The sequence below is a fragment of the Euprymna scolopes genome, chromosome 7, assembly GCF_053919585.1.
Source record: "Euprymna scolopes isolate OS-2025 chromosome 7, ASM5391958v1, whole genome shotgun sequence".
NCBI lineage: Eukaryota > Metazoa > Mollusca > Cephalopoda > Sepiida > Sepiolidae > Euprymna > Euprymna scolopes.
The window spans coordinates 63031386-63052091 of record NC_136488.1 but is presented as its reverse complement, the minus strand read 5'-3'; the positions used below and the strand labels follow the sequence as shown (position 1 = coordinate 63052091).

General features: G+C 38.0%; 1 protein-coding gene and 1 pseudogene across 6 annotated transcripts in view; both read left to right on the top strand.

Annotated features, from left to right (window-relative positions):
- LOC145279766 (regulator of G-protein signaling 17-like) overlaps positions 1 to 20706 on the top strand; it is a 644014-nt gene that overhangs the window by 324265 nt on the left and 299043 nt on the right. The window lies entirely within an intron of this gene.
- On the top strand, positions 16493 to 16704 carry LOC145280526 (U2 spliceosomal RNA; annotated as a pseudogene).

Sequence of the window (20706 nt, the reverse complement as noted above, 5' to 3'; positions counted from 1 at the left end):
TACTTTTGTGTTGTCATACCATCCTCCCAGACAATATTATCACCATATCTTTTTAGGGGGTTACTATAGTATCTGTTCTCTTAACATGAGATCATTCTCTAGGACATTGTTTCCTTCTTTGTAGTTGGCGTAGTATCTGCTCTGTTAGCATGAGATTATACCCCTAAACATTGTCTCCTCTTTCTCTTTTTTCCGGGGGGGGGGGATAGTGTAGTATGTTTGTCGTCATATATACTAACAAAATATGCAATCAGAAAAAGCATATTTTTGCTAGTGTGTGTGTGTGTGTGTGTGTGTGTGTGTGTATTATATATGAGGTAAATTTAGTTTGCTTGAAGCATTGTTTAATGTGTATATAAAGCAAATTTAAGGCAATACAATGCAGATGGACACAAACTGAAGCAAGTTAAGATATAATGGTGGAATAACCAATGCAGATTCATTTTTATTCATAGATTTATTTTATAACTTACAATATATATATATATATATATATATATATATATATATATATATATATATATATATATATATATATACACTAGACTACCCATGACCTGTTGGGTTAGTATGCTATATTAGCTATGGAATTCATGTATGAGCATGACACTTGTGACGTAAAGAAAATAGTTTGTTTTTTTTACATAGAAACATTTCTATGAAAGTATATTAAAATGAAAAATCACGGATGGACCACTCAAACATGACAAAAAAATATCCCTATTCATGTAAAGTTACCTATTTTTCCGATTAATCGCTCAAAAATAAAAAATTAAACATGATTTTCCTACGAATCGAATGCCGCCGAAAGTCATTTAGCAGCAAAAATGCACATGAACCTACCGATGAGAAATATAAGAATGAAAAACCCATATTGGAATCCTTCACCCAAGTTATAGAAACTTAAAATCTAAAAAAAAAATAATTAATAAAACCTGACGCAAAAAAATAAAACCTAAATAAATAAAATAAAACTAATATTGAAACAGATTAGTAAATGTGTCAACAAATTCACCGTTCTCACACAACTATTTTGTATTTAGAAATGTAAGCAATAAATAATAAAGAAGGAAGGAAGGAAGGAAAAGGAACAGATAGAGAGTAGTAGTAGTAGTCTTGGCTTTACTACAATTGTTCTTATGTTTGTCAACGGGTTAAAGTTGTTTAGTTGTATGAAAATAGCAACAGTATAGTTGTAAATAAAGAATAGTTGCAAAACACACCCACTCTTCCCATGTTAAATAATAATCTCGAAATAATAAGGTTAATATTTCAGTGCGCAGGTCAAAATTTGCAAAAAAAGCGATTTGTGTTTATTTGTTTACGTTATGGGTTAATGTTTATGCGTGCATGCGCAACCGGATGTCGTAAACCAGAAAGTGGGTTACATCACTCGTTACAAGGTCATTTGAGATTTATAATAATATAATATTACATGTATTGTGTTATCACTTGTCAGGTGAAGGGTCCCTGTTTTTTTTTTGTTTTTTTTTTACACAGTGATCACCACTTATCAAGGCCCGAAAGCCACTCAGGGATAAGGGTTATTGCAAGTACATTACGTTAGTGTGGAGATTTGATGAAGTGTTTACTTAAGGGGGCGGTTCATTAGGAATTTGTTAACGTTGGACTTGAAGACATCCAAGTGGTAGTCCGGTGGGAAGCAGGCAGACGGAACAGAGTTCCACAGGCGTGCAGTTCTAAGAAAGAAGCTTTGTTCATGGAATCCGCATTTTGATTTAGGCACAGATATAGAGTGGGGAAAATTTTTCACAGTGGATTCAGCTAGACGGGTGTTTTTCGTGAAAGATTGGCGAGGGGGGGACCAGAGAATGGAGTTCAGAAGAGCACCTGCCATGGAAATAACGATAAAACAAGGACAGGCTCGCAACGTCTATTCTGTGGAGAGAGGTTGCAGGGTAGAGAAAAGGGCATCCCCCACTAAGCCACGAAGTCTATTTTGTACTCTGTCAAGGCAGGATAGGCTGTTTTTAGCAGCTCCTGCCCAGATATGGCAACAGTATTCCATCCTTGGACGTACTTGGCTTTTATATAGATAGAGAATTGTATCAGTAGTGAGATATCTTCTGGAGCAGTAGAAGGATCCCACCATCTTTCCAGCGACCTTGATAACAGACTTGATGTAAGTGTTCCATTTCAGATCAGGAGTAAAGGTCAAACTCAGAAGCTTGTCAAAACACGGGGCCTCACCCAGACGAGAGCCATCCATCACAATTGATGCCAGATGGGGATCAGAGCGTTGATGATGTAAGGATAGGAATTTGGTTTTAGATGCATTAAAGGTAACCAGCCACATCTTCCCCCACTGAACCACGCGCTCGAGATCAGAGGAGAGAGAATCAGAGAGAACTTTTTCATTTACAGTCTTTGATGTGTCATCAGCATAGATGTCAACGAATGATTTAAGTATGTGTTTAGGGAGGTCATTGATGTAGATCAGGAAGAGAGTTGGGCCCAGGATTGACCCCTGAGGGACTCCAGCATTTATATTGCAGGCCTCCGATTTTTGTCCATCTGCCACTACTCTTATGAGCCTATCGGAGAGAAATGATTTAATGATTGAGAAAACATTTCCAGTTATACCGTAGCTGTTGTAATATTTTGGGAAATTTCCCTTCATCAGACTTCATGTGCATATTATGACCTTTGTAAGATTAGCAAATTCAGCAGAAATTGGAAATTAATTTATTTTAAATCTATTATAATATTAAAACTTACTAATGTGTTGAAACTTAAAATTATTTGATTTTAATATTTTATCCTATTTATTTATTTATTTTTCTCGTATTTATAATAAACCCTCATTTGCTTAAGATTTTTTTAAAGTTCTCTTGTAAGTTATACATATCTATATTTTTATAAAGTAATAGGGTTCGTGTGTTTCTGTCTGTGTGTACAGCTCTCCATCATCAACGAAATATAAAGGAGGTAAGATCTCTCCTGGTAGAGAAACATTAGAACCCATTTTAGGATGTTTCTGTTAAAGGAGACATAAGAATCTTGGCCTAATTTCTTTATATACTATTCTACAAACCACCCCCATATCGAATGACTTATGCTCATTTGCATATCACATTATATTAAATCTCTTTAACTAATTACCTCGACCTTATTACATATTGGAAATATTCTAATCATTTCAACTGTACTATTTACAAAATCTATTTAACATTTAATTATTTAATATATTTTCATTTAATTTTATATTCGATTTATTTCACTTTACGTATATTATCAAAACAATTCATTGGCGAGGAAAGCTTTATGTTTTGGGATTGTATTGAAAATGTAATGGAAATTTCAATTTCGTTTCGTTTTAATCTTTTATATTTTACTTGCCAATATAATTGAAAGAATACAATTCAACTATCGTAATTTTATATAAATAAACAAAAACAAATATTTAAAAATAAAACTTTATTAAAAAAGAAATAATTTTATTTTTAAATGAAAAAAATCAATTTAGTAAAATAATTGTATTAAACACCCCCAGCCTTGTCAGCAAACCTGTAAACCTATAAAAGTTAACATTTCGAATGTAAACAGTGATTTTTCGATTTTGTTAGCGCTTGCCGCAATTAAAGACAATTAAAACGGAACTAACTTTATTTCCATTCTATTTTTTAAACAACCCCCAAAACATAACGCTCTCTTCCAGTTATAGCCAATTTTTTTTTAATTAAATAAAACAGGTCAAAATAAACAGATAAGCGCATTTTCTTTTACATTTTTCTTACAACCATTGTCATTTAACCAACTGCAGGATACCGTTACTTTTGTGGGGTTGTTTTGAAAATGGCACGGAGATTATAATTTCGTTCCAATTTAATCTTTCTGGTCGAGCCTATTTCGAAAGCCTGTCTTATCATAGATTTGAACTACAAATAATTTATTACATTTTGATTATTACTATCTTAAGACTTAAAGCTTATATTTATTTCATTTTTCTATTTATATATTGAATTAGTTATTTCCAGTCTTATTTAAACTTAGTGCTTTCTTTAAACCGGATGAACCTTTTATAAAAATATGAGTTTAATGTAAAGAACACGAACAAGGTTTTATTCAACTGAATTTCTTCCAGTTTACTAACAAAATATATAAATTTAAAAGAGATATAAATAATAAAATAAAAAGGTTATGTAATTTAAAAGAAATACACGTACTCACAAAAGCAGAACTTTTTTTACACATTTTTTTCTTTAAAACCATAACAATGAGACTAACAATTACCTAGATCTTAGTAATTATTTGTTTTAATAGAACTGTTTTAATTGTACTGTTTACTTAGTTAACCTAAGTTGGTATTACATTTATTTTACATTTACTTTTTTTTTTTAATTATTACTTTTAGACTGTGACGTTTACACCCGGAAGTAATGAGTCACACGTAGGTCGCTTTTATTCATTCCTTTTGGTCAAGATCAAAGTGTAGTATCTATTCTTCAGATGCTGCACTTCATTTTCTTGTTCTCTTTCGGTGGAGGAGAAATCCTTCACGACTGAGACAATTTTTATTTTTGTACCTTTTCTCCACGTTAAAAAACGACCCTGGTGTCTAACTCTGTCCCGTGGGGAGGCATAGTAAATAGGTACAATATAATTGTTTATAATTGTACTATTCAGAAATATTATTTATAGTTCGTCCATTTCAGTTAGTATACATTTCTTTTACGCTTAATTAATTTACAATCATTAATATCGTTAAACAATTCCGTTTAAAACCGAAATTATGCCACCCAAACGAAGTAGAAACGAAAGTGAGGAAGAAAGAATGGAAATATTGGAAGCTAATAGACTAAGAGTTGCTGCAATTCGCTCCAATGAAAACAATTCAGATAGAGAAAGACGTCTAGAACTTAACAGGATACGTCAAAGAGAAAGGAGAGCAAGACTGTCAGATTTGGAAAGAGAAACCCAACGTGAAGCTGACAGAACTAGACATGCTGTAAGGCGGTTAAATTCATCACAAGATGAAATTCAAGAAAGGCAAAGATATGCACTGGAAAGAGAAGCAATATTACGATCGAATGAATTATATGAGGTAAGTAGACGTACACAAGGTCAGTTGAGAGTGGCTCAACGTCATCAGAATGAATCGGAAACCCAACGAAGCTTTCGCCTATACCAAGGGCAACAACGAGAGGCTGCATAGAGAGAGAGTATGACTTTGCCCCAGCAATTGACAGAAAACGAGGCAGCTAGACAACGAATGACTGCTTTGAGACACCATGAAATAGAACACTGCAATAGAAAAGGATTGCTCTACAACAAAAATGACTCTCTCACTACAGCTGATATAGGAAAAATGGACAAAGTATGTCAACATTGCTCAGCTGTAAAATTTAAAGGAGAAACCCCTGGTTGTTGTTGTTCTTCTGTTGTTGTGCTTGATAGCTTTCCACCACTGCCTCAGTTGTGCTTGATAGCTTTCCACCACTGCCTCAGTTGCTTCAAGATTTGCTCTCCGGCAATGGTCCCATCTCTAAAGATTTTCTGCAAAATCTACGCAGTTATAACAATTGTTTTGCAATGACATCATTTGGTCACAAAATTGCGGCAGTACATGGGTGGAATCCTTCTTTTAGAATTCGAGGCCAGGTTTGCCACCAGATTGGGAGTCTTTTACCACCTGAAGATGAAACAGCAAAGTTTATTCAAGTCTACTTCTTGGATAGTCTGGAAGAGGAACTACATAATTGGGGACGTGACAGTAGACTCAATAGAGACATTCTCCAAAGTCTGACTGAATTTTTACATGAGAACAACAGCTTCATTTGTCAGCTGAAAACAACAAAGGAGAGGATTGAAGAAGAACACTTGGTAGAACATAAAGTTGTCATAAGGGAAGACCGAAGGCCGCAAGAAGAGCATCCACGGCGATTCAATGCTCCAACAACAACGTATGAGATTGGAATATTAATGGAGAATGAACCAACAGCTAACCGGGATATTGTCTTGCGTTTTAGAAATGATACATTAAAATGGATCTCCGAACTACATCCCCTCTACGATACTTTAATGTACCCGTTAATGTACCCCTATGGTTCTCCATCTTACAACATCTACATGAAGGCATCCGATGGGCGAAAAGTTACCCAACAGCAATTTTATTCGTACCATTTAATGACTCGGCCTGGAAACTATTTTCTCTGGTACCGAAGGCTATTTCAACAATGGCTGGTGGATGTGTACTGCAAGATTGAAACAGAACGTTTACAGTTCCTGAGGCGTGAGCAACAGACCCTGAGAGCTGACAATTATAGCAACTTGAGAGATTCAATTCTTAGGGAGGATGGGAATCCAGAACAGTTTGGTCAACGAGTTGTTCTTCCGGCAACTTATACAGGAGGCACTCGATACATGTTTGAGCGTCAAAGTGATGCCATGGCATATGTTCGGCGAATGGGCCGAGCCGACCTCTTCATCACGTTCACAACAAATCCAAAGTGGACAGAAATTACAGAAAATTGTCTTCAAGGGCAAGACCCTCAGGATCGTCCAGATATTGTTGCCAGGGTTTTCAGGCAGAAGCTAAAAAAGTTACTTGAATTTATTAAAAAGGGAGGATTTGGCAGGTTGAGGGCTTTCCTGTACAGTATTGAATATCAAAAAAGAGGACTGCCGCATGCACACATCCTCACCTGGCAGACCCCAGAGGACAAACTTCTACCAGAAAAAATGGATCTCTGCATATCTGCAGAGATCCCTGACAAAGAGGAAGATCCTGATCTTCATGCTAAAGTGATGGCACATATGGTGCATGGACCTTGTGGACCATTTAATCCAAATTGTCCATGTACGATTGACAACAAATGTTCCAAAAAATACCCAAAAGAATTTCTTCAGTGTACCGAGCAAGGCCAAGACTCTTACCCCAAGTACAGGCGAAGAAAACCAGAAGATGGAGGCCAGACTGGTACAATAAGGATGAAGAGAAATGGTCGGTATGTTAATCAAGAAATAACAAACCAGTGGATTGTTCCGTACAACAAGGTCCTCCTTCAGCAGTTCAACGCTCACATTAACGTAGAAATTTGCAGCTCGATCCAAAGCATCAAATATGTTCTCAAATACGTGAATAAAGGATGTGATCAAGCAGTGTTTGAACTACAAAGAACTGATGGAGCAGCTAACCAACAAGGCCAAGTACAAAGTCACATTGTGGATGAGATCCAGCAGTTCCAGAATGCAAGGTATGTCGGCAGTTCAGAGGCGGCCTGGAGGATATTGGAACATCCCATCCATGAACATTTCCCCCCAATTGTACAACTTTCTGTTCATCTTGAAAATGGGCAGCATGTCATGTTCTCAGCTGATACTGCTCTGGAACGAGCCCAAGGTCCACCGCCTGCCACAACTTTGACAGCATTTTTTCAACTCTGCCATGAGGATGACTTTGCAAGGGGTCTCAAATACGTAGAAGTCCCTGAGTTTTACACTTGGAACAAATCGACAAAGAAATGGATGAGAAGAATGCGTGGGGTACAAGTTGAAGGTACTAAAAATGATGATGTATGGAAGGCACCATGCATTGGGAGAATCTACACGATTAGTCCAAAAGCAGGGGAGTGTTATTTCTTACGCCTGTTGCTCAATGAGGTTGCTGGTCCAACTTCATTTCAAAATTTGCGAGCATACAATGGTCAGGTGTTTGAAACATACAGAGCAGCGTGCCTTGCTCGAGGCCTTCTAGAAAATGACCATCACTTGCATCAAGCAGTAGGAGAGGCAAGTGCCACTCAATCACCTTCAAATTTGCGAAGCCTATTTGTGATAATTTTAACAGCCTGTGAGCCAAGAAATCCTCTTGAGATCTGGATGGCTTTTCGTGATGTAATATCTGAAGACATTCTTCACAGATACAGGCAAGAAGTTAACAATCCAGAAGCAGATTTTAATTAGGACATCTACAATAAAACTCTTTGTCTAATTGAAGAAAAAGTTCTCCTTATGTGCGGTCAACCATTGGCAAGCTATGGATTACCTGCACCAACGCAAGGGAGAGATGAAAGACTCGCGAGAGAGTATCAACGTGAAGTTACTTATAATCTTGAAGAACTTTCCCTACAAGCAAAAAATATGCAAGAAAAACTGACCGATTCTCAAAGAGAAGTTTACAATTCATTCATGGCAATGTTGGAAGCACAAGGTGAAATGAACAAAAACATGATGTTTCTTGATGCTCCAGGTGGTACGGGCAAGACTTTTGTAATCAATTTGATCCTTGCAAAGATTAGATCCATGAGAAAGATTGTGCTTGCAACAGCATCCAGTGGCATTGCTGCTACTCTACTACAAGGTGGCCGCACTCTTCACAGCACTTTTAAAGTACCCTTGGATACTCATCGAATGGATCAGCCAGTTTGCAAAATTACTGGTAACTCAGCCTTGGCAAATGTAATTAGAGACACCTCTGCAATCATTGTAGACGAAGCCCCAATGACGCACAAGAGTGCTTATGAAGCAATTGACCGAACACTGCAAGACATCACAGGAAACAAGAATCCCATGGGTGGCATTCCAACCTTATTTTGCGGTGATTTCCGTCAAATCCTCCCAGTGGTTAAAAATGGCACAAGGGCTAACATTGTCAATGCAAGTTTGAAACAATCCTATCTCTGGAGGCACGTTATAGTGAAGAGACTGACTACTAATATGAGAGCCTATATCTCTGATAACACAGCTACAGCAGACTTCTCAAAATTGCTTCTCCAAATCGGTAATGGTCAGTTTCCTATCACTTCTTCACCTGACACAATTAAGATTCCAACTGCGCTTGGTAAATGTGTCGGTAATCAGAAGCAACTGAAAGACAAAGTGTACCCAGACCTGCAAAACAATGGAAAATCACCGGATTGGCTTGCTGAGAGGGCTATTATTTCGCCATTAAACAGCAATGTGAATCATTTGAACAATTCAATAATGAATGAATTTCCAGGAGACACAAAGCAATACAAGTCAGTTGATTCGGCTACTAATGAATATGAAGCTGTTCACTACCCTGTGGAGTTTTTAAACTCTTTGGAGATATCTGGAATGCCTCCACACATTTTAAATCTCAAAATTGGATCGCCAATCATGATTCTTCGATCCTTGGAACCGCCAAAAACAACAAACGGAACCAGATGTGTTATCACCAGATTGCACACCAATGTACTTGAGGCCACCATTTCCTGTGGTCCCTACAAAGGCGAAACCGTTCTACTGCCAAGGATCCCCTTAGTTCCATCGGACTCAGAACTTCCATTTAAATTCCGGAGACTCCAATTTCCTGTGAAGGTGTGTTTTGCAATGAGCATAAACAAAAGTCAAGGTCAGACATTTAACACCATTGGCGTAGACTTGACATCAGACTGCTTCAGTCACGGTATGTTCTACGTCTCCATCAGCCGGACAGGAAGTTCAGAAAAACTCTACATTCTGGCTCCAAATCAAAGCAGCAGAAATGTAGTTTACCCTGAGGCTCTTCAGTGAAAAGTTCGAGAAATGGATATGAGGAAAAACTGACATGATCTGATTGTGGTAAGTTTTTAGTATTGAATGTGCAAGATAAAATTTAAGCAAGAGTTGAAAATTACTTCAATGAAAAATTTACTATGTAACATCAAGTAACCTTCCTTTTTGATGAAAATGTTTTGTGAAGTTCCTGATTGAATTTCAGTCACTACAAGAGGTAGTTAAAATGTTAATCACCTTATGCAATCGTTGCTCTTACAACATCAACTTACTGGAAAGGTGCCCACAGATTTTGGTACCCGAGTGCGCAACAAAGCTCCGTGCGAAGCACGGGTATCTTTGCTAGTATATATATATATGTATATATCAAAAGCTAGCTTTACTTCATATGATGGATTTCGATGTATGAACTCTGCCACAGCAACTAAGTTGCTTGGAAATCCACACAGATGATTTGTTTATAGTGGTGAAGGCTTTGTGCAAAACCAACCACACTTTTTGGTACACTTGTCCTCAGGTTTTACATCAGTTTTTTCTTCTCCTGAATGCATGTCTTGCAGTGAATTAAATGCTCCTTTAGATACCAAACTGGAAATTTCTATATCTTTGTGCGGTACATACAGCATCTAACTTTCCCAAATGGTCACCCATCTGGTACTTGCCAGGCTCATCCTTGCTTAACTTCAGTGATTTGTCGAGAACCGGTGTGTTAATTAGGTTTGGCCATGTGTAATATATATGACGTAAAGCCAATCTTTGTTTTTTGTCATTTTCTCTCTAGAAAATCAATGTGTGATTTTGCTTTGTTAGTTTTTCTGGCACATCATTGCATATTATTGTTATCTGTTATATAAAAGCGAAAATATGTGTGTTTGTGCACTTTTTTTGTATGTTCGGCAAAGGCTGTTTATCGGGGGGGGGGGGGCGCTCGGGGGGGGGGCGCTCGGGGGCGAGTTTATCACAACTTCTTAGAATTTTTTATATACTCCCTAGATTATAATATCTCCGATTTACAAAAATAGGTCGTCTCTATCTTGTAATTTTATTTTATAAAATTCCTGCTATTCTGCCTTCTCGTATGTTTGTTCGTGCTTTTCGTATAAAGGAGCAAAACTAACGAAAGCAAAGGCAGGTTTCCTGCTTCATGCCGGGGACATCAAGAAAGCTTTGATCACTGTGTGGAAAACCCCTCATATCAGACAATTGCTATTTATTTAGCTGGGAACGACCTCGTGATGAAGAAAATAGATGCCACAAGAGATTTCATTTCATCGCCGACTCTTGACCTAATTATCAGTGAGTCAACAGCTTTTGATTGACATTGCTAAATTTAAACGCTTTTCATTTCCTTTGTCATCATAGCATCGCGGTAAGATCTCCAATTTTCTGCCTTTGCGTCACGGGTTTGCACCTGCCTGCCTACTAACACTTTTTTTTTTTTTTTGCTTCTTTTACACCTCCAAACACCCCAGGCAACACCGGGCACCCCTGCTAGTTTATATATATATATATATATATAAGGGAAAAAGTGTGTGTGTGTGTGTTTGTAGGTTTTGCAAAAACCTTCGACAGAGGGGACGGATCCTCATTAGATCTGTATCGTTTTAAAGCTCTACCTTTCGGACAACAAATATCAAAAAATTGGCCCAAAACATCAATTCCTTCACCCTTAACTGGGTAGTTTTCTACAAGGAGGGTTGGTGTTTTTGCATAGACATTTTTGCAAGTCCTCATATCGTTTGGATTGACTTCGCTTAATTTCAATGTTCCAAACTTCTGGTCGGACGATGGAGTCATCGGCAAAGACGTCACTTTTTTTTTTTCTTTCCTCCTTCGCGTTACGGGTTCGAGCCTGCATGCCTACTACCAAATTTTTTTTTTCTCCAACCAAACTGCCTACTGTTGTTTTGCATCTCTCCCTCCCCCACTACCAATTCTGCTACTATGCCACTTTTTTTTTTTTTTTTTTTACACGGTGTTCCTCACTACACCTCCACACACTCGGGCAACGCCAGGTACTCCTGCTAGTAAAAGAATAAAAATGTAATTTGATTTAATTTCTCCAAGATAACATATATTAGATATATCAGTTCTTGTCCAGAATTTCCCCCCTATTAAAAACCAAATATAAGGAAAAATCAGTATGACATCACTCAAAATTGACACATCAGTTTCGCATCATAAGTACATCAACTTGAAAATCACACACACACGCACACACACACAATTTGTATGTTGGGAAGGATAGTTTCATTTGTAATGCGTTGATTATTGTATTAGGGGTTCTTTTTTTTAAATCTCAACTAGTTACATATAAATTCAATAAGATTTGAAAAATTAATATTACGAGCTAACAAGTGGATTAAGAAAGTCGGAATCCATAAAAATGTTGGAGTGCTTCAGAAAACTGCCTAATTGGAAACTGCCAGAATCTTGTGGGAAGTACTGGAGGTCTTGAGAAAAGATGCCGATAACCTATGGTCATTTGTTATGACCCGCCTATCAGTATAAAATCAGTAATACAGGGTGGAACGATAAAGTTGTCAAACAACACTACATCTTTATTTTTTAATTTAAAAAAAAAAATCAATTCAGATAACTTGATTGTGTCGTAGAGATGACATTTATTCAATGTAGCCACCTTCAGCCCTTATCACTATCTCGATACAGGTCTTTAGTTTACTATTACGTGTAATTATGTTCATACAGATATTCTATATGATTTATACTTGCATAATATTTGTGTAAAAAGGTTCTAGTAAACACAAACCGCTCTCTATATATATTTATGTATGTGTGTATATATTTGTTTAAAAAATTTTGCCTACCAAACTCCTCTGTAAGTTTTTGGTCTACAGACATAAAACTTAATATATAGGGTATTTGAACTCATGTGAAACTTTATATTGGAGTTTTAGCTGGAGAAAATCAGTGCAAAAGTGAAAATTTTTAAAAATTGACTTAGTCAGGTGGCGGTCGAATGACGGCATTACGAATATGCATGTGTAACGTAATAGCTGTTGGTTCATGTTTTAATTTTTATCCTTGCAGCAAACATGTCTTCATAGCTCTGGCATTAACATCAAACTAAAAAGTAAATCGTAAGCTAAACGTTTTGGTTTCGATTCTTTCTGGTGGCACACAAGTCATTTTTAAAAAACTTTTTAAATCATCACTATATATTGGATCCAATATAATATAATAAAAAATATGAAATCTGCATTAATCAAAATATCATATTTAAGCATATTTTATGAACGGGCAATGCCGGGCAGCCTGCTAGTATATATATATATATATATATATATATATATATATATATATATATATATATATATATATATATATATATATAGCAAAAATGGTAATTATTAAAAACTGAATAAAAATATATATTTGCAGAGAAAATACACACACACACATATATATATATATATATATATATATATATTTTATTACCGTTTTATCTGCTTAGTTACACATGTTTTGATTACAGAATCGTATCAATGATCTGATAATTTCATCAGACTTTGCAGAAATTTTTTTTTTTTTTTTAAAGTTTGATGAAATTATCGGATAATTGATATGATTCCGTAATCAAAACATGTGTAACTAAGCAGATAAAACGGTAATAAAAAAAAAATATATATATATATATATATATATATATATATATATATATATATATATATATATATATATATGATTTACCCCTAAATTAATCAGTCAAAATTTAGGAACACGGCCACTAGGAGACAAAGATTGGGCGGAAGCCTTTCAGGAAAATTAAGATACCTCCAATTTTTGTAATAAGTATTAAATATCACTTAATTTAGTATCATTATATCTTGATTTTAATCTTTGTAAGGGGACATAAAAGCGGTTCTGTTTCAATTTGATAAATTAATTTTACCTGTCCTTACGAGAATATCTGTCTCAGAAAATTTATAAATCTTTATGAAAAATATTTATCAACTTTCCTGCACAATTTATATATTCTTCTAACAGGAAGGAAGGAAACACATGAAAAACAAACCCTCAATATAATTTTTTTAAACTTTAGGTTGAAACCTTACAAAATAATTTTCACAAAATGGATAATATTTAGTGCTGCTTAGACTAAACTTCTTTCTTTTAACAATTACATGAAACCTTCTCGACCAACAATTGCTGTGACTAATGACACTCTACTTGAGAGCTCATCGTTCAAATTCTTCAGTTTAACATTCACGGACATCAATTGGAACTAATACATTAAAGACATTGTCAAGGCTGGTACAAAGAAGGTGGGCTCTCATTATCATGCTAGAAAACTACTTACACCTGACAGTAACCTATATCTCTACAAAGCCACCATTCGCACATACATGGAGAGTTGTTGCTACATCCAGGCTGGTGCATCTGCCATTAGTCTCATCCTCTTAGACAGGGTCCAACTGTCATAGGTCCCTCACTGTCAGCCAAACTCAAACCTCTGTCCCATCACCGGAATGTTACATACCTGTGTCTGTTTTATAAGTACTTTAATGAAACATGCTCTGGCAAACTCGTACCACTTTTCTTCCCCTGATTAACCTGAAAAGCAACAAAATCCCACCTCTTAATTGTAGAGACCGTTCGATGCTAGAGAGCCCTCTACTCCAAAAGGTTCTTCTCACAAGCTTCTAGACTTAAGAATTCCCTCCCGTTTTTCTGCTTCCCTGACAGGACTAACTTGCAGAAATTTAAATGTAATGTCAACCGACATCTTGCTCAATTCCCTACATAGTGCCCCTATAGGCATGTTTCCAAACAGTAACTCCTTATGTCCAAGTGGCAATGTGCCTTGTTTGGGGGTGAATAATGAATAAATAAATCCAGATTTAACATTGCATTTTTTTTTTTAAGTTTAATTTCATTAAAATATGAAGAAAAAAGTTTGACTTGAGTTATTCATCGTTGCTGTAAACTTAAAGTGAGATTTAGCATATCGCCCCAAGATTGCGCATATTTAGAAATGTTTTATTGGATTCAGATCTTACTTTTCTGAATTGTTTAGGTGAGGATTGGATTCTTTAGGCTACTGTTCTCATCTTGAGTGTCATTTTCACAACGTTTCGGTCAATATAACCTCCGACTTTTTTCAAGCATATTTTATCAAACTCAGGAATCTGAATGGAATTTCAAATGGAAGTCTTTATTTACTTCACGGGAGTTGCATACTCTCCTTCCATTAGCCATGACTGGATAGAGATCCTAAGTAATTTGCAATTGTATTTTTCAGTTGCCTACACTAAGAATTGAACTTGCAAGAGAGTATCACTTTTACAATTGATTTTTCAGTTACATACACTAAGAATTGAACCTTAAGGAGAATATCACGTTTACAATTGTATTTTTCAGTTGCCTACACTAAAAATTGAACCTTCAAGAGAATATCACTTTTACAATTGATTTTTCAGTTGCCTACATTAAGAATTGAACCTGCAAGAGAGTATCACTTTTACAATTGATTTTTCAGTTACATACACTAAGAATTGAACCTTAAGGAGAATATCACTTTTACAATTGTATTTTTCAGTTGCCTACACTAAAAATTGAACCTTCAAGAGAATATCACTTTTACAATTGTATTTTTCAGTTGCTTACACTAAGAATTGAACCTGCAAGAGAATATCACTTTTACAATTGATTTTTCAGTTGCATACACTAAGAATTGAACCTTCAAGAGAATATCACTTTTACAATTGATTTTTCAGTTGCCTACACTAAAAATTGAACCTGCAAGATAATATCACTTTTACAATTGATTTTTCAGTTGCCTACACTAAGAATTGAACCTTCAAGAGAATATCACTTTTACAATTGTATTTTTCAGTTGCCTACACTAAGAATTGAACCTTCAAGAGAATATCACTTTTACAATTGATTTTTCAGTTGCCTACACTAAAAATTGAACCTGCAAGATAATATCACTTTTACAATTGATTTTTCAGTTACATACACTAAGAATTGAACCTTCAAGAGAATATCACTTTTACAATTGATTTTTCAGTTGCCTACACTAAGAATTGAACCTTCAAGAGAATATCACTTTTACAATTGATTTTTCAGTTGCCTACACTAAAAATTGAACCTTCAAGAGAATATCACTTTTACAATTGATTTTTCAGTTGCATACACTAAGAATTGAACCTTCAAGAGAATATCACTTTTACAATTGATTTTTCAGTTGCATACACTAAGAATTGAACCTGCAAGAGAATATCACTTTTACAATTGATTTTTCAGTTGCATACACTAAGAATTGAACCTTCAAGAGAATATCACTTTTACAATTGATTTTTCAGTTGCATACACTAAGAATTGAACCTTCAAGAGAATATCACTTTTACAATTGATTTTTCAGTTGCATACACTAAGAATTGAACCTTCAAGAGAATATCACTTTTACAATTGATTTTTCAGTTGCCTACACTAAAAATTGAACCTGCAAGATAATATCACTTTTACAATTGATTTTTCAGTTACATACACTAAGAATTGAACCTTCAAGAGAATATCACTTTTACAATTGATTTTTCAGTTGCTTACACTAAGAATTGAACCTTCAAGAGAATATCACTTTTACAATTGATTTTTCAGTTGCCTACACTAAAAATTGAACCTTCAAGAGAATATCACTTTTACAATTGATTTTTCAGTTGCCTACACTAAAAATTGAACCTTCAAGAGAATATCACTTTTACAATTGATTTTTCAGTTGCCTACACTAAAAATTGAACCTTCAAGAGAATATCACTTTTACAATTGATTTTTCAGTTGCCTACACTAAAAATTGAACCTTCAAGAGAATATCACTTTTACAATTGATTTTTCAGTTGCCTACACTAAGAATTGAACCTTCAAGAGAATATCACTTTTACAATTGATTTTTCAGTTGCGTACACTAAGAATTGAACCTGCAAGAGAATATCACTTTTACAATTGATTTTTCAGTTGCCTACACTAAGAATTGAACCTGCAAGAGAATATCACTTTTTGGCCTTTTGGTCAAGATCAAAGTGTAGTATCTGTTCTTCAGATGCTGCACTTAAGATAATTTGTACCAGTCAATGGAGGGGAAACCCTCTATACTGGGACAATTATTATTTTTGGTAACCAGAGTGACCCCTTTTAGGGGAGCTGGTTTTTACCTCACATTAAAAACGGCCTTGTGCCTAATTTGCTCAGTGGGGGAGCAAATAAACACCATCTGTTCTTCAGATGCTGCACTTAAGATAATTTGTACCAGTCAATGGAGGGGAAACCCTCTATACTGGGACAATTATTATTTTTGGTAACCAGAGTGCCCCCTTTTTGCCTACTTTTAGGGGAGCTGGTTTTTACCTCACATTAAAAACGGCCTTGTGCCTAATTTGCTCAGTGGGGGAGCAAATAAATACCATCTGTTCCGGCAGATACTGCACTTAAGATAATTTGTACCAGTCAATGGAGGGGAAACCCTCTATACTGGGACAATTATTATTTTTGGTAACCAGAGTGACCCCTTTTAGGGGAGCTGGTTTTTACCTCACATTAAAAACGGCCTTGTGCCTAATTTGCTCAGTGGGGGAGCAAATAAATACCATCTGTTCCGGCAGATGCTGCAAGCTATGACTAGCTATGACTAGCAAAGACCAGATGTGGGGGCAACCCCACATGCCTGACCGTTAACCAGCTCCCATTTCCCACCTCTCGGGAGCTGGTCCCCTTTTTCCCTTCCCCTCCCTTCACTCCTCACATTAAAAATCGGCCTTGTGCCTAATTTGCTCGGTGGGGGAGCAAATAAATACCATCTGTTCCGACAGATGCTGCACTTAAGATAATTTGTACCAGTCAATGGAGGGGAAACCCTCTATACTGGGACAATTATTATTTTTGGTAACCAGAGTGCCCCCTTTTTGCCTACTTTTAGGGGAGCTGGTTTTTACCTCACATTAAAAACGGCCTTGTGCCTAATTTGCTCAGTGGGGGAGCAAATAAATACCATCTGTTCCGGCAGATACTGCAAGCTATGACTAGCTATGACTAGCAAAGACCAGATGTGGGGGCAACCCCACATGCCTGACCTTTAACCAGCTCCCATTTCCCACCTCTCGGGAGCTGGTCCCCCCTTTCCCTTCCCCCTCCCTTCACTCCTCACATTAAAAATTGGCCTTGTGCCTAATTTGCTCGGTGGGGGAGCAAATAAATACCATCTGTTCCGGCAGATGCTGCACTTAAGATAATTTGTACCAGTCAATGGAGGGGAAACCCTCTATACTGGGACAATTATTATTTTTGGTAACCAGAGTGACCCCTTTTAGGGGAGCTGGTTTTTACCTCACATTAAAAACGGCCTTGTGCCTAATTTGCTCAGTGGGGGAGCAAATAAATACCATCTGTTCCGGCAGATGCTACACTTAAGATGATTTGTACCAGTCAATGGAGGGGAAACCCTCTATACTGGGACAATTATTATTTTTGGTAACCAGAGTGCCCCCTTTTTGGGAGCTGGTTTTTACCTCACATTAAAAACGGCCTTGTGCCTAATTTGCTCAGTGGGGGAGCAAATAAATACCATCTGTTCCGGCAGATGCTGCACTTGGGATGGTTTGTACCGGTCGATGGAGGGGAAACCCTCTATACTGGGACAATTATTATTTTTGGTAACCAGAGTGACCCCTTTTAGGGGAGCTGGTTTTTACCTCACATTAAAAACGGCCTTGTGCCTAATTTGCTCAGTGGGGGAGCAAATAAATACCATCTGTTCCGGCAGATGCTGCACTTAAGATGATTTGTACCGGTCAATGGAGGGGAAACCCTCTATACTGGGACAATTATTATTTTTGGTAACCAGAGTGCCCCCTTTTTGCCTATTTTAAGGGGAGCTGGTTTTTACCTCACATTAAAAACGGCCTTGTGCCTAATTTACTCAGTGGGGGAGCAAATAAACACCATCTGTTCCGGCAGATACTGCAAGCTATGACTAGCAAAGACCAGATGTGGGGGCAACCCCACATGCCTGACCTTTAACCAGCTCCCATTTCCCACCTCTGGGGAGCTGGTCCCCTTTTCCCCTTCCCCCTCCCTTCACTCCTCACATTAAAAATCGGCCTTGTGCCTAATTTGCTCAGTGGGGGAGCAAATAAATACCATCTGTTCCGGCAGATACTGCAAGCTATGACTAGCAAAGACCAGCTATGACTAGCAAAGACCAGATGTGGGGGCAACCCCACATGCCTGACCTTTAACCAGCTCCCATTTCCCACCTCTGGGGAGCTGGTCCCCTTTTCCCCTTCCCCCTCCCTTCACTCCTCACATTAAAAATCGGCCTTGTGCCTAATTTGCTCAGTGGGGGAGCAAATAAATGCCATCTGTTCCGGCAGATGCTGCACTTAAGATAATTTGTACCAGTCAATGGAGGGGAAACCCTCTATACTGGGACAATTATTATTTTTGGTAACCAGAGTGCCCCCTTTTTGCCTACTTTTAGGGGAGCTGGTTTTTACCTCACATTAAAAACGGCCTTGTGCCTAATTTGCTCAGTGGGGGAGCAAATAAACACCATCTGTTCCGGCAGATACTGCAAGCTATGACTAGCTATGACTAGCTATGACTAGCAAAGACCAGATGTGGGGGCAACCCCACATGCCTGACCTTTAACCAGCTCCCATTTCCCACCTCTCGGGAGCTGGTCCCCATTTTCCCTTCCCCCTCCCTTCACTCCTCACATTAAAAATTGGCCCTGTGCCTAATTTGCTCGGTGGGGGAGCAAATAAATACCATCTGTTCCGGCAGATACTGCAAGCAAAGACCATATGTGGGGGCGACCCCACATATAAGACCTTGGTCAATGTAGGGGCAGCGCTTCATACCAATTGTCACTATCCAGCTCCCCTACTCCCCGGGGAGTTGGTCCACATTTCCCCTTCACTCCTCACATTAAAAATCGGCCTTGTGCCTAATTTGCTCGGTGCGGGAGCAAATAAATACCATCTGTTCCGGCAGATACTGCAAGCAAAGACCATATGTGGGGGCGACCCCACATATAAGATCTTGGTCAATGTAGGGGCAACCCTTCATACCAATTGTCACTATCCAGCTCCCCTACTCCCCGGGGAGTTGGTCTCCATTTCCCCTTCACTCCTCACATTAATAATCGGCCTTGTGCCTAATTTGCTCGGTGGGGGAGCAAATAAATACCATCTGTTCCGGCAGATACTGCAAGCAAAGACCAGATGTGGGGGCAACCCCACATACTTGACCTTTAACCAGCTCCCATTTCCCACCTCTCGGGAGCTGGTCCCCTTTTTCCCTTCCCCCTCCCTTCACTCCTCACATTAAAAATTGGCCTTGTGCCTAATTTGCTCGGTGGGGGAGCAAATAAATACCATCTGTTCCGGCAGATATTGCAAGCAAAGACCATATGTGGGGGCAACTCCACATATAAGACCTTGGTCAATGTAGGGGCAACCCTTCATACCAATTGTCACTATCCAGCTCCCCTACTCCCCGGAGAGTTGGTCCCCATTTCCCCTTCACTCCTCACTTTAAAAATCGGCCTTGTGCCTAATTTGTTCGGTGGGGGAGCAAATAAATACCACCATCTGTTCCGGCAGATACTGCAAGCAAAGACCATATGTGGGGGCGACCCCACGTATAAGACCTTGGTCAATGTAGGGGCAACCCTTCATACCAATTGTCACTATCCAGCTCCCCTACTCCCCGGGGAGCTGGTCCCCATTTCCCCTTCACTCCTCACATTAAAAATCGGCCTTGTGCCTAATTTGCTCGGTGGGGGAGCAAATAAATACCATCTGTTCCGGCCGATACTGCAAGCAAAGACCATATGTGGGGGCGACCCCACATATAAGACCTTGGTCAATGTAGGGGCAACCCTTCATACCAATTGTCACTATCCAGCTCCCATTTCCCACCCATCGGGAGCTGGTCCCCTCTTCCCCTGCCCCTTCCCTCTTTCTCCACATTAAAAAACGGCCTTGTGCCTAATTTGCTCAGTGGGGAAGCAAATAAATACAATCTGTTCCAGCAGATACTGCAAGCTATGACTAGCTATGACTAGCAAAGACCAGATGCGGGGGCAACCCCACATGCCTGACCTTTAACCAGCTCCCATTTCCCACCTCTCGGGAGCTGGTCCCCTTTTTCCCTTCCCCCCTCCCTTCACTCCTCACATTAAAAATTGGCCTTGTGCCTAATTTG